The 18,248-nt window shown below is 46.1% G+C and overlaps 1 protein-coding gene across 2 annotated transcripts in view; it reads left to right on the forward strand.

Annotated features, from left to right (window-relative positions):
- The first annotated feature begins 16,388 nt into the window (after positions 1 to 16,388).
- The window catches only part of RIN2 (Ras and Rab interactor 2), a 252,358-nt gene continuing 250,498 nt past the window's right edge, over positions 16,389 to 18,248 (forward strand). For both annotated transcript variants that reach the window (XM_078371480.1, XM_054255260.2), the window contains exon 1: positions 16,389 to 16,613. The gene's annotated coding sequence lies outside the window, so the exon portion shown is untranslated. The remainder of the gene's footprint in view (positions 16,614 to 18,248) is intronic.

The following is an 18,248-nucleotide window of genomic DNA, read 5'->3' on the forward strand; positions in this document are numbered from 1 at the left end:
ATTCCAAAAGGAACTCCCGATGCCTGTCCTGCAGGTCTTCATTACTCAGTGTGAGTGGGCCTCAAACCTGCAGCTTTGATGAGAGAAATGATTTTTGGGGTTCCTGGAGAACAGCACCATCCAGCAGGACATCCTGTGATGATGGAAACTTTTTTACCTCTGCTGCTCGGTACAGTAGCCACTAGACGCCTGTTGCCGTTGAGCACTCGCAATGTGGCTCATGCAACTAAGGAACCAAATATTTAACCTTGTTTATCTTTAAACCTGCATGTAAAGAACCGTATGTGATTAGGGGCTCCAGTATCAAGGAGAGCAGACAGAGTGTACTGAGGGGCTGACGTGGCCCACAAAGGCCCTGGAGTTTCTTTTGCAGTGTAGAGAGAAGATCACTTCTGCCTTTGGGAAAGGGGGTAAGGCCGGCTGCCCTGGAACAGAAGGGATGCCTCAGAGGAGCAGTTCTCAAAGGACAGTCTGGAGCCAACATGAGCAACAGCATCACGGGGGAGCTTGCTAGAAATGCAGATTCTCAGGCCCCATCCAGACCTCCTGAATCAGACCCTGCATTTTAAGATGATCCCCGGCCGGGCGCGGTGGCTCACGCCTGTAATCCCAGCACTTTGGGAGGCCGAGGCGAGGTCAAGAGATCGAGACCATCCTGGTCAACATGGTGAAACCCCGTCTGTACTAAAAATACAAAAAATTAGCTGGACATGGTGGCGCGTGCCTGTAATCCCAGCTACGCAGGAGGCTGAGGCAGGAGAATTGCCTGAACCCAGGAGGTGGAGGTTGCGGTGAGCCGAGATCACGCCATTGCACTCCAGCCTGGGTAAGAAGAGGGAAACTCCGTCTCAAAAAAAAAAAAGAAGATCCCCAGGTGATCTGTGTGAATAGTCAAGACTGAGATGACCTACCAGTAGCTCTCTGCTCTGCTCTGCTCTGCTCTTCAGAAGACAAGAAGCCGGTTTCACAGAGCCTAGTGCAGGAGGTCACTCTATATTAAGTCACTGGTATCCATGTGTTTTACCAGACTCGCCAGATGTGAACAGGCAAGAGTTATGGAGAGCAATACATTTGAAATTGGGAATCGATTCGTACCGTTTAAAGGGCAAAAGGGTCATCTTTTAGTTCCAAAAAGCCTTCATTAAATGGGGCAGAGGAGAAACTAGAGAATTCAATTGCAAGACAAAGATCTAATTCAAGGTTTCCCACTTGATTTTCAAATTCATTCCAGTTGTTTCTTTAGATGGGGCTCACATCAGATATCTTGCTAGTACAGAAAGTTCCAGAGCTGTACTGACAAACTGTAGCCCTGTGACACTGTGCTTCACTTGCAAGATAGATTTCTCTTTGGGAACTAAGGGAGAGGGGAGAAAAAAACCTCAAGCCGGAAACTCAACACATTTAGAAAAGGGAGCAGAAAATAGGACAAGGAAAAAATTGGTTTATGTAACAGCAATTTTTTGTAATAAGTGTGGGGACAGGTCCCATCGGGATGGCATTAGGCTGTTAATTTTGAAACGATCATTGGAACCCAGCTGGATAGCAGCAAGGTTTGACGCCAGGAGCAAACACAGCCAGGAAGTGGAGGAGCAGATGACTCAGCCCACAGGGCACCAGAGGCAGGGATAATTTCTTCACCCAGGGGAGAAGCAATAGTCATCTGTTGTGTAGGCATTACCAAGTTCAATTGTGTGAGCAAGAATGGAAATCTGTTCTTCTGCAGCTTGTGAAAGAAATTAATCTCGGCTCTCTGCATGCTAAATTTGGATATTTAGCTCAGACAGTCCCTGAATTTGCCTTCAGGTTAAATTCTCCTTTCCTTGGGACCTCCCGTTACCTTCACTCCACCCCAACTCTCTCTTGCCCATTTTGCACCCCTAATCCAAACATAAAACAAAACAACTGGGAATGGGTTCCAAATGCCTCTTCACATCTGCTCAGGCCATCATTACAGAATTTCATTTGCAAAAAAAAAAAAAAAAAAAAAACAAAAAACAAGATGAAAACAAATGAGACATTTTATTTTGGCATTTCATTTTATTCTACACACAGATAAGGCAGGGCAGTAGGGAGCTTTGGTCTGTGGCCTCTTCCCAGGACTAACAAGGGCCTGACACAAGAAAACACATGCTTGGTGCTTTTATTAATAAATGTTGGGTACAGTTGCTCACGCCTTGGAATTGCAGCTCTTTGGGAGGCCAAAGCCAGAAGATTATTTGAGGCCAGGCGTTGGAGACCAGCCTTGGCAACATAGCAAGACCCCGTCTCTACAGAAAATTTAAAAACTAGCCAGTCATGGTGGCATGCACCTGTCGTGTAGTTCTGGCTGCTTGGGAGGCTCAGGCAGAAGGATCACCTGAGCTCAGGAGTTCGAGGTTGCAGTGAGCTATGATCGCACCACTGCATTCCAGCCTGTGTGACAGTGTGAGACCCGATCTCTAAAAAAAGAAATTAAAAATAAATAAATAAAATACCTCTTATAGTCCATCACCAAAACAAGGATACAGGTAAAAAGTCCAAAATTGTGTGAAAGCACAATATTCAAAAATCTTTCCAAGATTACTCTTATGGAAAAATTAAAAATGAGTATAGGTTTAAGATTTCTTAGCTCATTAACACAGTAATCAGTCAGATGGTCAATGTTGGGCTGTATAGGTATGTACAAAGACTGTGAAGAGTGCTAGACTTGAGACTAATTAACGAGCTCCAATGCAACCACGCTCATAACCTGTCGCAATATTCACTACCTGATAGAAATGATTTGCCTTTCCCAGACAAGATATACATGTTGAAGTGTAACTTCATAAAGTCTGAGTCCTTGAGCAACAGTGAGTCAGAGGTGCACTCCCCTAGTTCACACAATAATCCCTGGGTGTGTCTGTTGAGCAAGGTTCCAGTATGCCAGTGATAGGAGACACTAACCTTAACCCTCTCTTGTCCTTATTTCCAAGTGCTGGGTAATTATGTCCACTGGTTTCAACTGTAATCATTCATCAAACATGCATGTTCACACGTGCTTTAGCTAAGCAGGCCTGAAATTCCTCTAGTTTCCTGGAAATTTCATTAAAAGCCTTTGTCCTTCCTGAAATGTCCCCTTTTGAGGTCCTATACTTCAAAGTATCAGTTTTATACTGTATAGTTATATACAGGATAAGATATTAATTCAAAGAAACTTATGCAAGCAGCTAAATTCCTTTCATCTAAACATGCTTTTCTTCTTTCTCCTTGGTGCTACATTTCACTTAAAGCTGCAGGAAAGCATAGCAGGAAAAATGAGCTGAGTGTGTTTTGCAAATCGGTCAGGATGAGACAGGAATGTTGTCCTGTGCTGAATTAAAAGTTTTCTGTTTCATTTATCGATAGAATTCAAAGTTCTCTGATGATTCTCTAAGTGTCATACATACATGAAACAGTGTAAAATTGAAAAGAAAAATCCACATGCTATATTGTCCATTTCTGTTCTTTAGGGCTCTACAGTTTAAAACAGCAAAAAATTAAAGAATTTTGAAAGTAAAAGTTATCTTCAGATATTATATTTCCTCCTAATGAGATTTTTTTACCTTTAAATCCGATGCAGCAAGAAACAAACCTTGGTTACTCTTTTCAAAGAGATCGACACTGATTTGTTTCATGCTTATATGAATCTGATTTCTCTATATTTGTTTTGTCATTTATTGTAGAGGAGTATTTGCCTTTATGACTCTTTTCCCTTTTGCATGCCCTAAATAATAGTTTAGGACAGGTGAAAGCATTTGTTTTTCCATTTTTCAGTAATCTCAGTATTTATAGACTGATGCTTGTGTATTTATTTGAAAAAGCTGTGGCTGTTTGTGAGCCTAAGAAAATTTCACAACATTGTTGCTGAAAGAATAATAAGATGTATGACATTTTAGTGTTTAATTATCTTTTAATTTACTTGATCATTATTCTGAGTTGAATTGTCCCTCCCCACCACACACACAAAAAATATGTTAAGGCCCAGCGTGGTGTCTCACGTCTGTAATCCCAGCACTTTGGGAGGCCGAGGCAGGTGAATCACAAGGTCAGGAGATTAAGACCATCCTAGTTAACACAGTGAAACCCCATCTCTACTAAAAACACAAAAAATTAACCAGGTGTGATGGCACATGCCTGCAATCCCAGCTATTCAGGAGGCTGAGGCAGGAAAATCAGTTCAACCTGGGAGGCAGAGGTTGCAGTGAGCCAAGATTGCACCACAGCACTCCAGCCTGGGCGACAAAGGAAGACTCCGTCTCAATATATATTTACATATGTAGATGTTAACATCCTATCCTTCAGAACCTGTGAATGTGACCTTCTTCGGAAATAGGGACTTTGCAAATATGATCAAGTCAAGATGAGGTCATAGGGGATTGGGGTGAGCCCTAATCCAATGACTGATGCCCCTTCAAGAAGAGGGAAACGTCAGCCATGCACAGTGGCTCATGCCTATAATCCCAGCACTTTGGGAGGCCAAGGCAGGTGGATCACCTGAGGTCAGGAGTTTGAGACTAGCCTGGCCAACATGGTGAAACCCCATCTCTATAAAAATACAAAAATTAGCCAGGTGGTTATCATTCTTTATTCACTCTGCAGATATGCCCTTTTTTCCTCCAGCCTTTCCTCATTGGACCATGTAGGTTTCTTCGGCCACCCAGAGGGTGTGGTAATTCTATGGCTCTGTCTTAGTAGGCCTGTGTGCCTCAATACCCCTCATCCATAATTCTTCTGACCCCACACCATGCTAAGTGAAACAGAACTCCACAGTCTTCCCATGTCACTGGTGCCCAGCCTGGAAAGGAGACAGATGCCCTGTTAGTCTTAGCGCCTCATTTTCTGTAGGGAATGTAGGGAATCTATAATTCCTCCTGATCACAATCAGGACTTAACCAGGAAAAAGGGCACTCATGCCTTTCCTCCAGCGGGCTTAAACTTACACGATGTCTGCTCAAAACCATCCTATGTTGATTGTTTTTATTATTTAACATTCAAATAAGTAACATCATCTTTAAGTTTAGGATGCAACTCAAGTTCCAACTGCAAACTGCCCTGAACTAGAAGAACTCAAAGGCTTGCCTGGACCAGCCTCAGGTGCTATCCAGAAGTTCTGGACATGCAGAGTTTAGGCAATAAGCTGCCCATATAAGTTCCACTCTGCATAACTGTAAGCACAGGAATAATGGAAATTGCCCAGAAGATATTGGAATATTCTTTTCTATTCAATTAGAAAGTGATGTCACAGTTTGCTTAAGGGCAGAGCACATGGAAGTCTCCCTGATGTCACTTCTTCAGGTCACTGACAGAGCCACAGTTTCTCCAGGAGGTCATTCAAGGATCTCTGAGTCCTTCAGTCTTCTGCGGTCATCCTTTCCTTTAATATCCAAATAAAATGTCTGAAGAAGTAGAGACCAAAATGTAGACTAATCACATGCATTTGCCTCCCTACCCTTCCCAAATCCCTTTAGAATGAAAGTCAAGAGCTGCAAGAGGAATTCAATCTATAACAATAATGGGATCCGTATGAAGTTCATACTGTGAAACTGCGGTGAACAAAATGGAGACACGAGCGGATATGGAGATACTCTTGGATAAAACAAAGCAATGAATGAGAGATCAAGTCCAGACAGGTTCCTATGAATTTTACAACTCAGGGGGATTAAAAAAAAAAAAAAAGTCTTCAGAGGAAAAGAAAATCAGATCAGTTGTGAGGAGGAGATTCAGGCTAACATTGATGCGATCTCTTTCATCAACAACAGACAGTAAAGCACAGTGGAGAAATGCCTTCAATTTAAGAAGGAAAAGATATTTTGAACTAAAATGTCATTGTTAGCCAAAATGTCCACTGAGCATGAATAATATATATTCTCAGATAAACACAGCCTCTAAAAGCCTTTTCTGCAATAAACGGAGAGAGAAAACAAAATAAAAGAGGTAGACTTGAGATTCTAGAAAACAACAGATTTACCCCCTTAAGTACAGAGGGGAAAAAATGCCTTGGGATTAGAGCTCCCAGCAGGTCTAGACTACAGCCACTTCAGATTGAAGCAGAAATGTGGGAGTCTCTGGAAACAAGTCTTCAAAGAGAAAGTGAATCCCCTAGTTAGTGTGATTAAACAGCTGGATATTTCTGAAGATGTGTAATGATTAATGTCCTCTGTCATCAATATAAATATAAGGAAGGAAGGGAGAGAGGGAGGGAAGAAGGAAGAAAGGAAGGGAGGAAGGAAGGAAGGAACAGAGGGAGGGAGGGAAGAAAGGAAGGGAGGGAGGGGAAGTGAAGGAAGAAGGGGAGGGGGAAGGGAAGGGGGAAGGGGAAGGGAGTGATGGAGAGGAGGGAGGGAAGGAAGAACTATCATTTAAGAAAATGATAGTTAAAACATGAAGCAAGCTGAAATACAGTATGGTTGTGATTTTGAGAAATTGAATGAAGACAAGCAAAAACATTTATTTGACCTTGATGTAGAAGCTTTTTCCTTAAAATGTTACAGGAATAGTGTGATGTTTGATTCACAGAGCAAAAAATGCATTTTAGCCCACTACAAGGCTTTATAATGAACACCAGTTATAACAATGTTAATATGATGGCTTATCGAACACCTATAAACAAGATCTAGAAAACAGAATCAACCTGTAAACAAGGTCCAGGAAAACAGAATTGGGATTGTAGGGCAGAATGTGCCCCTAAAACTATATCTGTAGCTGATAGCATAGGAAGAAAGAGTTCTATCAATTAAGGTAGTTACATAACATTTGTCCTCCATACATTTTCTCCCTCCTGTATCCTTTAAGTTGTATTTTTTGTTGTTCAACAGCTATGCACAATCCCACCTCCACCCATTGGGCCTTGCTGAGTCATCTCCTGCATTTCAGCCTCTTCCTCTGGCCTGGCCAAGCCTACCCTCAGGCTCCAGCTGAGGACCAACTTCCCTGTGCTCCCTCCTTTGGCAGCCCCGTCTACGGTGACCTCACTGCTGAAACCAAAAGGATGCTTCAGGACTGCTTCCCAAACTCAAACCGACACGCCAGATTGAGAATCTGAAGAGTGTGCTCTTCATACTGCTTCTAACAATCAAAACACATGAAGAATTTAGTATCAAAGGAAAATTTCAACTGCTTGTTTGGGAAACTTTTCTTTAAGCGGGGAATCTGATCTGTGCTTGAATTAATATTCTCCATGATTACTACTTTCAGAGCAAAAGCAACCCAGAGCCTTATTTTCTGAGCACCATTTTATTAGTAACATTTAAACCTGAACACCTGCCTCTTTCTTTATTGAGCAAAGCAGAAAAATGAGACTCAGTCTCTGTGAACGCTTTGTTACGTGGATGTGGAGCCAGGGTGTGCTAGCGTCACCTAGAGAGCTTTTAAAAATCCTGACAGCCAGAGCACACGCCGGACCAATTTCATCAAAATCTCCACAGGGGAGGCCCAGGCACCAGGGTTTTTCTAGAGCGTCTCAGGTGATTCCAGTGATCCAGAACTGCTTTAAAGGCTACAGCTTTGCAAATAGTGACACTTCCAGAACCTTAGATACATATTCAAATCACCTGGGTAGCTACAAAATTTCTTAAGCCTGGGTCCCATTTTAGAAGCTCTCATTAGGGTGTGACCTGGGCATTAGGATGTTAAGACTCCCTAGTTGACCGGAAAAACCAGCATGAAGCCCACTGCTCCGAAACAACAGAGCACTAAGGGGGACAGGCTCTGCAGCAGAGTTGGAGGACCCCACATTTAAGGAGACAGAAGAGACATGGAAAGCCATGGAACAAACAATGACATTTTTGGAAACGCAAGTTTTTCACTTAGAGTATTAGAGAGCTAGAGAACCAGGGAGTGAATTAGGAGATTAATTCCTGCTAACTGGGTAGAGGGCTCCATGTAGGGAACTGGGTAGAGGGCTCCATGTAGGGAACTGGGTAGAGGGCTCCATGTAGGGAACTGGGTAGAGGGCTCCATGTAGGGCACTGAGAGAAGAGTTTGAAAGGAATCATCTAACTTCTGCTTCTGGCCTCTTCTGCACAGAAATCAGCCATAGCCACCGAGCTGCAGGTGTTAGAGAGAGGCTCTCGGGGCAGCAAACAACCCTCTGTGCTCAAGGACCATTGATAAGAGGCTCCCAGGGACCAGCAGCCCTTGGGCTTTCCTTCTTCCAGCCCCCAAGGCAGAGCCAGCACAGCATTGGTGGAACTGGCTTCTTTTTAGTGCTCCTTCTTCTACAAGTTTATGGGTGAAACCCCAAACACCGATGTCGTCTGGTGGAAAACCGATTAATGGGAGGGGCCAACAGTTGTTCTCCAGGATCTGGGCTCTCCTTGCCGGGTTCATTCCCTCTCCTCTCCTGTTAGGCATTATCCTAAGTAGTAGGCAAAAAGGCCAATGATCTCCAGCGCCCGAGTTACATTCCAAAGAATCCTCCCTCTTCAGTGCGGGCAGACTTGTGACTTGCTTCTAGCCAACAGAATGTGGCACGGTGATGGGATGTCACTCCTGCTATTACATAATGGCCTGTCACAAAACGCCATCTTCACAGAATGCGTACAAGTGAGAGACGCTGTTCTGCTGATCCTGAAGAAGTGCCCAGGGACAGAGCCAGAGCGTAGAGGACTGCAGGACTCCTGAGGAGGTGACGGCCAGCCCACCTGGAAAAATGGAACTCTAACCAGCAACCGGCTGCAGCTAGCCCAGGAAGCCAGCCTGCCATTTACAAGTCAATTTTCTGGGAAGTCAGACCACCAAATCTAACAACTGCTCCAAGCAGCCGAACAATAACCCCTGTAACAGTCTCCCAGGACCAGGACTCGATTAGTAGCAGCTTCCCTCATTTTATTGCTAATTTCCAACTAAGGACCAGCCAGAGAGAATGAAATATGCACTTCTACCCAACCACAGAGGACAGCCTTCCTCCCTGCAGTTAGCCCACCTGCAGATTCCCCATCACACCAGGCTCTGTCAAGGCACACCTGAAGCCTTCCCTTTCTTCCTGGATAAAGTTTTCCAACTCCTCTGCCTGGGAGTCAGAATTAGTAGCATCTTGGACAACAGTTGAAGCAGGAGCAGCCGCGAGCAAACCACTCAAACACCAAACAGGGAAGGAAGTGGTAATTTTATTCAGCCAGGAGCTGCCACAGGCAGAGGTGCCTCAACAGCCGAGCTCCCCGACAGAGAAAACCCTGGCCCTTTTAAAGGCTTACAGTCTAAGAGGTGCACAGGTGAGAGGGTCCAGAGCGTGGGGGGTCGCAACTAGGTGGGGGGTCTGAGCCGCTGAGCAAGAACAATGCTTTCCAGGGAAAACTTCTCCATACCACGTCCGGGAACTATATATAGATAGGGTTGTGGTTAGCAGTAGGGGGTTTAATCCTTAACCTGGCCGGGAGCACCCCGCCCTTACACTGACCTCCTCTGGCTGACTTTTCACTTACCCTTTTGAAATGCAATGCGGAAGGCTAAAGGGGAAGTGTCCTTGGTAGCCTAAGAGAAAGAGGTCTCCTTCCTCATAGTGACTTTAACCCTTTCAGCCTAGTGTTGGGACGGAATGGAGCAGGCTGAAGAGCAAATGGTAGGTGAGGAAGCCAAGACAATAACACAGACACGAGCAGCACAAGCTAAGAATTACAGGTGATCTAGACCAGCAGTCAGCGAACTTTTTGTAAAGGGCCAAATCGTGTATTTTAACTTTTGTGAGCCAGATTAATTTTATGTTATTGAGATTGAATCTTGCTCTGTCGCCCAGGCTGGAGTGCAGTGGCATGATATTGGCTCACTGCAACCTCCACCTCCCAGGTTCAAGCGATTTTCTTGCTTCAGCCTCTTGAGTAGCTGGGACTACAGGCACATGCCACCACGTCTGGCTAATTTTTTGTATTTTTAGTAGGGACAGGTTTTGCCGTGTTGGCCAGGCTGGTCTTGAACTCCCGGCTTCAAGTGATCCGCCTGCCTCAGCTTCCCAAAGTGCTGAGGCATAAGCCACTGCACCCAGCCCCAGGTGATTTTTTAAATGTAGGTTTAATTATTATTCACTTAAAAGGCGAAAGATTTATACGATCTGAAGAGAAACCAGAGTATTAGAAATAGAAATTCCATTTGACCCAGCAATCCCATTACTGGGTATATATCCAAAAGACTATAAATCGTTCTACTATAAGGACACATGTACACGAATGTTCATTGCAGCACTGTTTACAATAGCAAAGACCTGGAATCAACCAAAATGCCCATTGATAATAGACTGGATTGGAAAAATGTGGCACATATACACCATGGAATATTATGCAGCAATCAGAAATGATGAGTTTGTGTCGTTTGTAGGGACATGGATGAATCTGGAGAATGTCATCCTCAGCAAACTGACACAAGAACAGAAAATGAAACAGCGCATATTCTCACTCATAGGCGGGTGATGAAAAATGAGAACACATGGACACAGAAAGGGGAGTACTAAACACTGGGGTCTACTGGGGGGAAAAGGGGAGGGCCAGTGGGAGGGGGAGGTGGGGAGGGATAGCCTGGGGAGAAATGCCAAATGTGGGTGAAGGGGAGAAGGAAAGAAAAGCACACTGCCATGTGTGTTCCTACGCAACTGTCTTGCATGCTCTGCTCATGTACCCCAAAACCTAAAATCCAATAAAAAATTTAAAAAAAAAAGAAAAGAATAAGAGCAATGGCAAAAAATAAATAAATAAACCTCTACTCCTAAACCCCCCCCCAAAAAAAATTATTATTCACATATGGTAAAGCCAACAAATCCTTGAATGAGATGCTTGCCATTGAAAAGATAATTTGGTACAGTTCCCAAGAGGAGGTGGTGGGCCAGATTTTTCATGCAGGCTGTAGCTGCTGACCCATCTCTAGATGAAGGAATCATTACAATTAGAGCAGATGTAGTAATCAAAGTTTTCTCTGAAGAAAATTTTTTAGATCTGAAAAAGAAATGCTTAGATAAATCAAAAAGTTTAACTGTGTTGTATGCCAATCAATAAAGAAGTATTCATATTCCAACATACCCTGGGAAATGGCTTCAAGTCGGAAAATAAAGCAGATTCTTTTTTTTTTTTTTTTTTTTTGCCAATCAGTTTGAGCTTATGAGGTTGCTCAGGTTAGCCTTGAACTGATGACCTCGCCTTCGCGAGCGCCATGACCTCCGGCGGGAGCCACTTTGGACCCCTAAAACAGATTCTTAAAGGATGTGAAATCAGTGTCTATAATAATTTGGATGGTGGAAAGTTGTCTAGGAGTCTCTGCCTACATGGTGTCTTATTATTCAGCAGCCTTTCCCAAGTTCTTTACATGATTTTGGATCCCATGATGACATGATTTTGGATCCCATGATGACATGATTTTGGATCCCATGATGACATGATTTTGGATCCCATGAAACTGGGGTAGCCAGAGCTTTAAAGTCCCAAAGCAAAAAAAAAATCACAGAGCATCATTTTTGCCACATTCTCTTGGTCAAAGCAATTCAGAAAATGAGACTAGATTCAGATAGAGGGGAAATAAACCAACCTCTTCACAAGAAAAGTGATAGATGTGCATGTACCACGTGAACCAGGGAGGCAGAGGTTGCAGTGAGTGGAGATTGTGCCACTGCACTCCAGCCTGGCAACAGAGTGAGACTCAATCTCAAAAAAAAGAAAGAAAAGAAATGAAAGGACCACTATGGTTAAAACAACAAATATACTTTCCAAATGACTAGAGAATATATAAAGAAATAGAGCACAGTCAGTTTAACCGAGAAACACAGATCTTAGGAAATGGCAGGGTTTCACAAAACCCTAAAAGCATAAAACAAGATGGCAGAAATTAAACCAAATTCATGAGTTGGGTTTAAAAACCAAATCCAATCGTGATATATGTTGCTTTAAATGGACTCCTCCAAAATATAATGATACAGAGAGACTTAAAAGAAAGGATGGACAAAAATTTACTACATGGATGCAAAGACAAAGAAAGCAGGGATCATGATATGAATTTCAGTCAAAGAATAAATCAAGGGAAACACGTTGAATTGGGCAAAGGAGTTTTATTATAGCAGTAACTATGCAGTCCATGGTGATGGGATAGTACACATCCATATTTATGTACTGTGTAACACAGCAGGAAAATGCTGGAACAACAACAGCTGAAAGTCAAAGAAAAATGTCAGAATTCCAGTTGAAATGGAAGATGTTAATACACCCATCCTAAGTCCATTGTCTTCGTGATGAGTAGGGTAGAGGACAGAGTATAATCTAGAAGACTGTCTGGAAGAAGAAATAATAAATGACTCAGAGACTTAGAATAAATATACAAGACAAACGAATATTTAATTATTGTTCATGTTCACTGATAAACAATGTTTTAACAACAACTGCATGCTCAGTCTAGAACTAGATTATGGGGCTTGTCTAATCTGCCTTCTGTTCAGATAAATATGGAAATATTTTCTCAAAATTGATCATGTATTAGATCACAAAGAACCAATTTCTGTAAAAAGCAGAAATTCAACAAGCTCCTCCTTCACCATCATGCAATGTACCTGGAAATTGATAACAAAAATTTAACGAGCAACAAGGAACTCTCAACACCTGGAAATTTTTAAGTAATTTAAATACTAAAGTAAGTTTATATAAGATTGCCTTCACGCTTGTGTTTCCAATTCTTTCTCTAGAGCACCTCCATCTTGAATACAGGATGAGTAAAATCAAGCTGAGACCTACTGGGTGGCATTCCTAGGAGGTTAAGGCATTCTTAGTCACAGGATGAGACAGGAGGTTAGCAGAAGATACAGGTCACAGAGACCTTACTGATGAAACAGCATGTGGTAAGGAAGCCAGCCAGATCCCACCAAAACTAAGATGGGGATGCAAGTGACCTCCGGTCAACCTCATGGCTAATTATAATGCATTGGTATACTAAAAGACACTCCCACCAGCGCCATTAAAGTTTACGGATGCCATGGCAACCTCTGGAAGTTACCCCATATGATCTAAAAAGGGGAGGAATCCTTGGTTCCAGGAAAATTCACCAATAATCCACCCCTTGTTTAGCATACAATCAAGAAGTAAATATGTATAAGCAGCTGAGTAGACCACGTGGCTGCTAATAAGCTTGCTTTCACTTTACTCTGGATTCGCCTCCAATTCTTCCTTGTGTGAGAACCAAGAGCCCTCTCTTGGGACCTGGATTGGGATCCCTTTCCGGTTTTTCTTCAGATTAACTAAGGATTCATACAATATTTTAAATATTTAAAGACTTCATAAACATGCAACTTGAAAAGTTAAGGGCCCATGCCAGGCACAGTGGCTCACATGGGTAATCTCAACGTTGTGGGAGGTCAAGGCACGCGGATCAATGGAGCCCAGGATTCTAAGACCAGCCTGGGCAATATGGTAAGACCCCGTCTCTACAAAAATACAAAAATTAGTCAGACACAGCAGCATTCACTTGTAGTCCCAGCTACTTGTGAGGCTGAGCTAAGAGGATCGCTTAAGCCTGGGTGGTGGACGTTGCAATGAGCCAAAATTGCACCACTGAGTGTGCCTGACCGAGGGAAACTGTTTCCAAAAGAAAAAAAAATGTTAAGGGCTCAATAATCCCACACCCCAGGAATAATCACTGACTCCTTTCTTTTAGATTCGGAAACAAAGATATAAGTCAAAAAGTAGAAAGAACGTATCCTTTTCAATGTCCCTTCCTTTTTAGAACCTCCTCTCTCTAGTGAACCATATCTTTGGAGAGGGAGATGCATAACAACTGTTGGGGTAATGTCTAATCCATGGAAATAGTTAACTATCTGCTGATATTCTCTATCTTCCACGGGGCTATGGTATGGGGCTTGAGCAGGGTGAGGTCTCCCAGTAAGTATCTGCACGCACCAATAAATAAATGAGAATTGCCATAACGATTATGATGATTATTTTACAGCTCAGACCCTGGAGTAAGAAAGTTACTCTTTTCAAGTCATTTTATGCACACATGACACTCACCTCTACCTGCCCTGCTCAACAGAGGAGAGAAACAAATTGCTGAGTTGCCAGCTCTGGGCAATGCCTCCAGAACCAACGCTTCTTGGTTTACTTTAATGGGGAAATAACTTCATTAGAAATGGCATTTTCTTGGCTAGCTGGTCCCCAAGACTGAAAAAGTGCCCCAGGAGCACTTGAGCTGTCTGCAGCTGACTGAAGCGGCCAATCTAGGCTCTTGGGACCCTGGGATGAGAGGTCAAATCTGCCAAAAATGAGGTAAGTCCCTGTGTCCTCACGGTTTTTCTGGTGAGTGTCTCCCTTTTAAAGTGCAGCCTCCCCAGCACTCGCTTCCTCTTCCCGGTTCAGCTTTTCTCTGCCGCTTGAATCCCACACATTCACATTGTCTGATTTATTGTCTCTCCCTCCCCATTAGATTGTGAGTTCCCAGAGAACATGGAGATGTTTCCATCTGGTTCACAACTCTAGCTCCAGGGCCTATGACAGTGCTTGGTGCACAGTAGCTACTCAAGAAATCCTTTTGAATAAATAACCCCCAATTTATTTCTACAGTAAAAGATGCTTCCTGGGGAAGGGCAGAGTCATATGGCACCTAAGTTCTGGAAGAGACTGAGCCTCTGGGACCATCCTTGGAGCAATGTGGACAGAGGAAGGACGTTTTCAAGAGAGTGGGTGGAAGGGGAGAAAAGAAAATGGATGTGAAGAAGGAGCGGAGGCCACGTGTCTTTAGCATTTACGTGGCACCCCTTTATCTATAAAACTGGATCACTCTGGGGCTGAAAAGGGAAGAGAGAGGGACGTGGGGCCAGGTCTGCCTCTCTGTCCACCTCTCCCTTTTGCCCATGTATCCAACTTCTCAGGAATTGCTATCAGCTCGACCTTCAAAATAAATACGAATCCAACTACCTCTCCCCACCGCCCCTGCTCTGAGCCTGCCGCCAGCTGCCATCTCTAGCCTGGACTATTTCAATCACCTCCTCGCTTATTTCCACCTCTGCCGGGACAGCGGGCTCTCCAAACAGCATCAGACCGAGTTCTCAGCAGGAACAGAGCTGGTCACCCTCTGCTCAAACACTTGCAGCTCAAATCCCACCCTCCCGGAGGACGACTGCAACCACACCACCTAATTAATACTGTGACCTGCGCCAGACACCAGCACTCTGGGCCTCCGTATTCTTTCTCTCGTTTTCCCTATCACCGACCTCTTCCAACACCTCAAATAATTTACTTAGGGATGGCCATGGTTTGCCCTCCGTCTCCCACCTCTCCCCCAAGGACTCCAGCTCCGGCAGGCCAGGGAGACCTTTGCTTGGCTCGCAGACACACCCCAGGGCTTAGAACTGCGCCTAGCACCAGCAGGTGTTCCATTCTTTACTGAGTGGGTGTCTTGCAGCAAACAGAAAGGCAGTGCGCTGTTTTCCTGAGATCTGAGCTGATGATGATAAACGATAAATAAGTCTTGGGATTTTAGAAGACAGGAATTGCGAGAATCAACACAATGAAGTCCGAGTCTCCTCTGCTACTGTCTGAAGCGGAACAAGAACAGAAATACGGTCTGTTTTCTTTCCGCTTCGCTGTCCGTTTCTGTCCAAAAACAAACATCTCTCTGACACCTTTAAGGTGTCCCTTTGTCTCTCTAAGGTTCCTTCCGTGACACTGGCTACTTTGTTACTCTAACACTGTCAGCAATTCATTCCCAAAGGTGAGGTCCCCGTGGGAAGTGGGAAAACTCAGCGAATCACCAGGGACGCGCCTGACTCCGAAAAGGCTGGATGCTGGCAAGGAACCGGCCCCGCGGCCGCCGCGTCCCCGCCTGCCTGCGCGGCCTTCAGCTGGGGTTACAGAGGGCTCCCAGCCCCGATCCAAACCGCGTTCCAGGCGGGGTGGGCGGGCCCCGGGCCAGAGAGGCCGAAGCAAAACAACCCGCCCAGGCGTCCAGAGCGTATCCAACCCCGGAGAACCTGCCCCGGGACCCAGAGCCGCAGCCAGCTCGGGCCTCTCGAGTGAGGCTTTTCCAGCCCCCGCGACGGACCCCGGGATCTGCAGTTGGGCGGCGGGGCTCGTTATGGGAAAGGGGTGCGCGCGCGTTTGTGCTAAAACAAGAAAGGCAAGAATCTCCGAGAACAGAACTCCGGTCCTCGCCCGGCCAGGGAGCGCAGAAGACAGGGGCGGCGGCGCCAAGGCGGGTCAGGGGCCGGTCCAGCCAAGTTTGCTCCGGCTTGGATAAACTTTCTGATCGCAGTTTTTCCTGGTTGCAGCCACGGATAAGCGTGGCGGGTGGTTGTCAGGAGGGGCGGGGGCTGGAGGTACGAGGGGATCGGGGGGGAAATGGCCGGACCTGGGGTCGCGCAGGCGCCTTGCTCGGTGCCTGCGATCGGTTTGCCCCCGCCCCACCCCCTCCGCGAGCTTGGGAAGGTGGCTGGGGGAGGGGGATGGCTTCCTACCGCTGAGGGACTGGAGGCTAACACAAAGCCCTTTCCTCCCCTCCTCCTCTTTCCCCTCCTCTCCCCTCTCCTGCCCTCCGGTCTCCCCCTTTCTCCTTTTCCTCCTTCTCCTCTTGCTCCTCCTGGGCGGGGAAACCCAGCCCCTCGCTCATCTGCGGGACCACCGGTTGCCCCCGCCTCCGGGACCTGCAAGGAGGGCCCGCGCGAGGTAAGGGGCGGTGGCAGCGGAGACCCCACCCACTGTGCCCGCAGCCGGAGCCCGGAGAGGCTCAGTGCATGGGCGGGGCTCTCTGGGGTTCCAGACGCGGGTGCTGCTGCGCGCACTCTCTTCCCCACTCTGGAGGGGACTTGGGGAAGAGAGCTAGAGAGCGTCCTTCTGTCGTGGGGGAAAGAAGGGGGAATCGGGGAGTGGGGAAAGGGACGGAGTGACATTCCGGAGCGCGAGGTGGCCGCTGATCCAGGCAGGGTCACCGGGTGTCCTCATCTGCCCTGTGCGGGGCTGGGGGTGAGGGGCAGCTGGAGGTTGCAGGCACGGTGACTGGAGGTTCGGGTGTGGGCGCGTGTGCACGGGACGGGGTGGTACGGACCTTTGTGGCGTTCTGCCTGCGGGGCTGCCTCCGGGGTGTCAGGTGCTCCCTGTGCCTGTGCGCGCGGGCTAGACTGGGGGTCGCACAGCTTTGGTCCCCAGCGCGGACCTCTCCGGTGCGTCCAGCCAGTGTGCGGGGCAGATGCTCCAACCAGAGATTTCCTTCCCCGGGAGGAAAAGCAGGAGGGTCGGTGTGTCCCGGCAGAGGACAGACGGGTTGTCGCCGTGATTGATGGCGGCGCGGTGGGCGGAGGAGGAGCTCCAGATTCCTGCTGGGAAGGGACGGGGCCACTTTCCCACTTTGAGGACTCCCCGCCCGCCTCTGGGTTTGGCCTGGGCTCCCACCAGCTCAGCGTCCACCCACCGGCGGTGGCGCGCCCTTCGACGACACGGAGACAGCAGGATTTGGAAAAGTTCAGCTTTAAAGCCTGTTGCCAAGAATACAGGGCAAGATCAGTCCCCCTGGCCCTGAGAGGAGCCTCATTCTCTGAGCTCTCAAACCCCTGGGGTTTTCCTAATTCCGCGCGTAGCCGCACTTCCTTGCGCGGTTTTGGGCACATTGCGGTTTCTTAGGAACACGCTGTCATCGGTAAGGAAACATCAGAGTGCCCTTCAACAAAAGGACTGTAAATACTGAAGCAAAAAGTAACACTAGGAGAGCCAAGGGCTTACTGGGGGGAAAAGAAACACACAGGGCAGCACTCCGTCATTAAGATAAATAGTATTTTAATACAATATTTTTAACAAAACCAAATTGAATGTAAAAAATAGATAAGAAGCAAAAATCAACATTTTAAATAAAGGTGGGTGTTGTTAGAATCCTGCTTCATTGGCCGGATGCGGTGGCTCACACCTGTAATCCCAGAACTTTGGAAGGCTGAGGCTGCCAGATCACTTGAGGTCAGGAGTTTGAGACTGGCCTGGCCAACCTGGTGAAACCCCATCTCTACTACAAATACAAAAAATAGCCAGGCGCAGTGACACACGCCTGTGATCCCAGCTACTCAAGAGAATGAGGTAGGAGAATCAATTGAACCCCAAAGGCAGAGTAAAACTATGCCTCCAAAAAGCAAACAAACAAAAACCCTGCTTAATTCTTCTATGGGAACAGCCATATCCAGGCTCTCGCCCACACCTCCCTGTTTGTCTGTTCCCTTGCCTGATGGTTTGAGAGTTGACAGTGGCAGGCAACAGATTGAGCAACTCTGGCTTCTGATGTAGTCATGTTCGCTGACGGCAGAGCTTTTATTAACTTTT

Source organism: Callithrix jacchus, chromosome 5 (genome assembly GCF_049354715.1).
Source record: "Callithrix jacchus isolate 240 chromosome 5, calJac240_pri, whole genome shotgun sequence".
NCBI classification, from domain to species: Eukaryota; Metazoa; Chordata; class Mammalia; order Primates; family Cebidae; genus Callithrix; species Callithrix jacchus.